This window comes from Melopsittacus undulatus, chromosome 2, assembly GCF_012275295.1.
Source record: "Melopsittacus undulatus isolate bMelUnd1 chromosome 2, bMelUnd1.mat.Z, whole genome shotgun sequence".
NCBI lineage: Eukaryota > Metazoa > Chordata > Aves > Psittaciformes > Psittaculidae > Melopsittacus > Melopsittacus undulatus.
In genome coordinates this window covers 30,709,266-30,715,265 of record NC_047528.1, presented here as the reverse complement: position 1 = coordinate 30,715,265, position 6,000 = coordinate 30,709,266, and positions in this window count along the sequence as shown.

The window sequence follows — 6,000 nt, the reverse complement described above, 5'->3', positions numbered from 1 at the left end:
ATTTTCTAAAGGGAAAATAGCTTAGGCAAAGCAACAGATGGTACAGAATAGTTTATGTGGAATTTTCCTTCTAGGTGAGCTAAGTTTGCAACACAGTACCCTGTTCTGTTAAGGAATGTTTTATTGTGCAGCACAAAGATGATGAGTTTTGACAAGTTAACATGTTGCCATTGAATAAAGGTGTTACATTCATTTAATAGAAAGATATATATATATTATTCTCACACTCTCCTCAGTCTACAGAGGTGCTACCAAGAACACTGAGAGAGGGTTCTACAAAAAAGAATTAAAATAGACTGCACTTGTTGAATCTGTCTTTAGCTGTTATCTTCATTTAGTATTTGTCAAATATATTGACATCACATTTGACAACCTGTAATGGCAAGGGATGCACCTTAGGACTATTGCTGTTTGTACTCCCCTTTCTTCCTGTACCTGGGGGAGACTGCAATATGCGTATTTAAAGGAATGGCTTAAATTTGAGGATCTGAATGTGTCATGAGGCCATTTAATTATATCAAGCTGGCCAATAAACATGGCTTGGAGGGAATGAAAAAGCATTCTGCATGCATGAAAGGCAGCAGATGGATTTATTGACTTCAGATGTAGTCAGGGGACACAAAGTGACATTTATTCCTTAAGAACCATAAACAGCAGAATTCACTAGTCTGTAGCTGTGCACTAATGAAACAGATTGTGACTGAAAGGTTTAGCCTCTTTATGGACTTGCATTTAATTTAAATCAGTTATCACTGGGCTCAATGTTTATGTTTCTATCCCTTTAATCCGATTTTTTGCTTTTTTTTGCATTTTGTTTTGATTATTCTTGATGAAATGACCTGACTTTGGAATCTGTTCTGTATTAAAGGTTACTGAATTCCAATTCTCTTCCACCTCAATGAACTTTTTATTCTGTCAGGAAAAAGAATCTAAGAATCAAGTCTGTCTGACATTGTGTTCAAGATGTGGATGTTAGTACAGCAAAACCTAATGGATGGACGCTGAGCATAGGCAAAGAAAGAACACAAAATAACAAGATTGTATTGACCATTATGCATCAGAAAGTTGTCTGGCATGATGCCTCTGCTGCCTTTCATGTCTCTAATTTTCTCCTGCCTTGAACAAACAAAACCAGGTATAATAGCTTTGCTTGTTTTTCCTGTACTTTCTAGGCTTATGCACCTCTAAAATTTTTTTCTAAACTATTTTCCCAGCTTTCTTCAAGTGAAGGTACTTTTAAACTTTCATTATATCACTCTGAAGCTCTTTTAATAATCATAATCTAACAGAAGTATATAAGTGAAACACCACACTCTTAGGACTGAGCATAAACTATTTATACTGCATTTTATGGATGCCTAAAATTCACTATGCAATACTGTAATCCATGCATGAAGAACTAATTTCAACTTCATTGCCTTCCATGGAGCTGCAGAAATTATACATTTAGTTTGATGGTTGTAAGAGGGTGAAACAGAGTGTCTTTCTTACATTCTCATTTATTTATGTCTCCTTGCATTCACTTGCTTACTTGAGGTAGAAAGGAATGGGTATGGTTGAGTGAATTAGAACACTATGTGAAAAAGGAACCTATATACTCTTTTCACTTCTTTGCTGATGGGAAGGCATGCAGAGAACACCACCAACTGTAACATATGTATAGACAGCACAATTGCTGTTGGATACTCTGCTCAGCTCCCATCTTCCCTTCCCTATAACTAGCCTTCAATAGATTTCCATTTGCGTTTTCCCTCATTTGAAATGTCATCTCCTTCCTGCTCCTCAGTTCCACCAATGCACCTCTCCCCTCATTATTTCCACTTCCCTTCCTATCAGGGATGAATAACTGCATGCACTGGCCTCTTTTACATTCTAGCACCAGTACCCTGTGGTAACGCTCAGCAGCTCACACATAGACTTTGCCCTGGATAATTCAAACCCACTGGCTACGTGGAATCAAGAGGAAACATGAAAGGAGATGCCACCCTGCCCAAGTACAGAAGGTGAAGAGTCATAAAGACCAACGGAGAAGAGTGATAAAGTCAGACTTCTTAATGGCAAAGCAGGTTGGTGTGATGGGACTGATCTTTTCTGGCACACCTGTGGCATGAACTAGCTTTGAATGGATGACTGAGGTCTTAGACTTCCCCTCCCTTCTACATTCAGCAGGAGAATTGATTAAAAAACCAAACCAAAACGAAGTGGGAAAGTCAGCTGATAAAATCAGTAATGAAGCACCTTTCTTTTGCCATTTGTCTTCACTTCACTTGCTAAGCAAGAATTTTTGTGGATCCATGTGGTGGCTTCATTTAAAAAAGTTCCCATTTTTTGGCAGCTGGAGCTTCCTCGGCTTCAACGATTCAATGTGTAAAATTGATATCAGTAGTAGGCAGGCTCTGCATGCTTTTACCCTCTGATCTCAGAGGGAGTCTATCTTATCCCTGTAACTGTGGATTACCAAGGCTCACCAAGAAACTGGAGGCTACAGACACATGTGGATAACCTTTTTAGACAGGTCTACTTCAAAGGAGTTGTATCAGAGATAGTAAGATTCAAGTGAGCAACGTGTTTTATCTCACAGCAAACAACCAGCTTATGAAAACAGTCAAAAAAAAAAACCAACCCATGAAAAAAATCATCCTACAGCTTCTGCACACCCCTGTTTCAGTAACAGTTGGTAGGAAACACTGGCTCAAAGCAAAGCTGGCAGCTCTCCTTCCCTGCTCCAGGAAGCCTTCCCTCTCTCAAAGGCACTGGACTTAAGAGAAGCCTGAGAGGGCTTGTCTTCACTCCCCCTGGATGATGTGAGTAAGGGCTCCTTTGCCCTTCCAGAGGCCAAACAGAAAGATTTCCACAACTGGAGGGAGCAGAGTGCCTGAGGGCTGCTCGGAGCTATAGTGATATTTATTTTCTCCATTAGCCTAGCAGGGTTTGGTTTGGGTTTTTTTTCATTTTGTTTTGTTTTGTTTTCCTGTTTTAACGGTAAGGGAGGTTCTGCAAAGGTCTGCATGTGAGTGTCATATTTTTCCCTGTTATCGGTGAATTGATGAAACGGGTTAACTGTATCCCAAATACCTAAAATAATTGATTAATCATTGCATCATTAGTAGCAGCAGTAATGCTTTGCACCCCTTTAGACATCTGGTTTTCCAATGACTTCTCAAACAGAATGTATTTCTTCTTCAAAGGGTTTAGGTGGTGGGGTGTTTTTCTGCAGTCTGGTCCTGAGAGGTGTCTGCTCATGGAAGAAATGTAGATCTGGCATTTGGACAAATGTCTGCTTCTCCTTGGGACCCACACTGTAGGATTCAGTGCTCTGAAACTAAGAAGGATGATGGAAGGAGGGATACTCACTGAAGAGCTTTGGTGCATTGGGAAGCAGGATTTTCTGCTTTCCCCGAGAAAATTACTTCACCCAGTAGTTCAAAGGTATATGGCTCATAAACAGACACTGCTGATGGCTTTCCTTCCTATGGCAGTTGTGAGAGTGATGCTATGTGAGGTGGAAAAAGAGCTGGTAGCATTCCTGGTCTTGGCTAGCATAATGCTTTCCACTGCTAGGGATACCAGGGTGTTGTTGTTTGAAAGGTGTTTGGAAATACAGTAGGGAAATTCCTTTAAATACAAATTAATTATTGTGCATGTCCCATGAAATTCTGAACACAGCTTCACCACACCAGAGAGGGAAGGTATGCAGAAAGGATCAGAGTTAACATGGTTCCTCAGATAAGTCCTGTTCATGCTGACTTCACTATTTATAGTCTGTACGGGTGAGAAGTAAAAGGTAATGTGTTAAGCCACTAAGATGGGTTACTACAAATGAAGAATATAAAGACGTATCGAGTAGCTTCCCATCTGATGAGTAGCAAGCACCTGTGGTTGGGATGAATCAAGAGGGAAAAATAGGCCTTAATGAGAGACTGGCTCAGACTGGGCATTTGCACAACAGGACCATATTGAGTTTGCACAGACTGCCTTAATTCTGGCATTCCTTACCTCTATGACTGTTTCCTTTCGTAGCCTCAACATTCTTTTAAGGCAATTATTCCACTGTATGCAATGCACAGCTCATATTAGGAACTTAGCTTATTTATGGAGGCACAGTCTGTCACTGGAAACACTGAATACCATGTGGGTTAAGGAATGTTAAAGAAGAGTCTCTTGAGGGACACATGGGTGGTATTCCCTGGAAAGCATCCTGAAGTATTTTTAGCTATGTATTTTCTCAATGTGGGATGAAAATAAGCAAAAAAAAATATATATATAGGCAAGATGTATCCTGTGTACTGTGTGACTGTCTGAGAGACTGCATTCTGAAATGACACGAGAATGGGAGCCCCTGTGCCTTCTAAGAAAAGAAGAAAAAGGCCATCTGGTTTATTGCATATTTTTATTAAGTGATGCTTTCAGAGGTCTTCAAAATGATACTCCAGAAACTACCCAGTAATGTGAATTTTGTGCTTTGAGGACTTGGCACACAACTGTTCTGGCTATATAGAGGTTAATGTCTCTTCATAGAGACTTGAGCTTTTGTGGATTCACACAATAAAATCAGTGTGAAATTTAGCAGATCAGAAGGTGACACTCCCCTGTCTGGGACTGTTCTATGCCCTGAAATGTGTTTAAAAATTCATTTTCGAAATGTAGAGTAGAACCTGATCTGGCTTTCACATAAGCAAGTTCAGCTACTGCCATAAAGATCAGTGGGATCATTCCAGATTTCCACCACAAAACCTGCACTCACTACATGTCCAGACTTCTTGAAGTCCTTGTTTCTCATGCTCCCTACATTGTAAATTCTGGTATTGTAATTCCAGCCTGTCCAAGGCATTCATGCTTTAAAATCAGGCCACCAGAATTCCTTCCTGTACTGACCATGCTGATGCCTTTATTGCTTGGTTTTATGGAGTGTTCCCTTCCAAACCAATATCAAAGTTCATCTTTGTCACTGTGCTTCCTTCCAGCTTTGAAAAATAATATAATCATTGTGGCCCCACCTCCAACCAACTCACCTTTATGGTTTCTAATTCAGGCAGTTGACAAAGAAGTTATTCATTCTTGCAGAGCATTCATTTACTGTGATTACTACCATCATTAATATTAATTGGCATGCCTCGTTCATACAGCACACTCCCAAGCCCCGAACTTGATGTAGGTCAAACATGAGGGGATTTAAAGTCTTCCAAATAATGCTCTACGTCTAAAGAGACACAACTTGGCTTTGAAACAGGAAGTTCAAAGTAAACCATCCTTACCTCCGGCTATTTTCCTGAAAGTGTTCCTGTTTTGGCTGGAGATTTTTGTTTGCTTTTTTTTTTCCTCAGGAATCAGTGGCAAATTCAAAGGTATCCCAGGGTTTGGCAGCACAACCATTTGTGGCTGGAGACCAGGCATGATGAGGCTCCTTTTCAGTGTCTCTGTTTAAACTCTCAGTTCAGCTTGGCTCTTAAACTGTGGTTTGATGATACTACAGTGAATCTGTTTTTTGAGGTGCTTACTGTGAGATCTCAAAGACACTGTAATCATAAGAATGATATACTGGTACAGAGTCACTCCACTGATTCAGATTTGTTAACAACATATTGAAGACATAACTTTGTCCTGGCAGATCTAATGTAAAGCCTCTGTCTAAGCAACTCTAACTTCATGCTGTCTTCCTGCAGCCAGCATAAAATCAACATGAAATTATAAAGTGAATGTAAACACTGTGCTGTGTGCTCTGGCTAAACCAACCAAAATGGAATCATATGCTCTTGCCTGATTTTGATTGAATTTGTACTACTGCATGAGGTACAACTGCATAGAGCTGGTATTAAATGATCACAGAACCACTGTCTCAGTAGTCTACCAAAGCAACAACTTTGTGGTTAGAAAATTAAAGACATTTCATCCTAGCATCTGCTCTTTGCTTAGAATTACAAACACCCTCATCAGTGGAAGCTGTCGTATCTAATAAATAGACATCTTCAATCATTATCATCTAGGATGTCATTGGGAGCA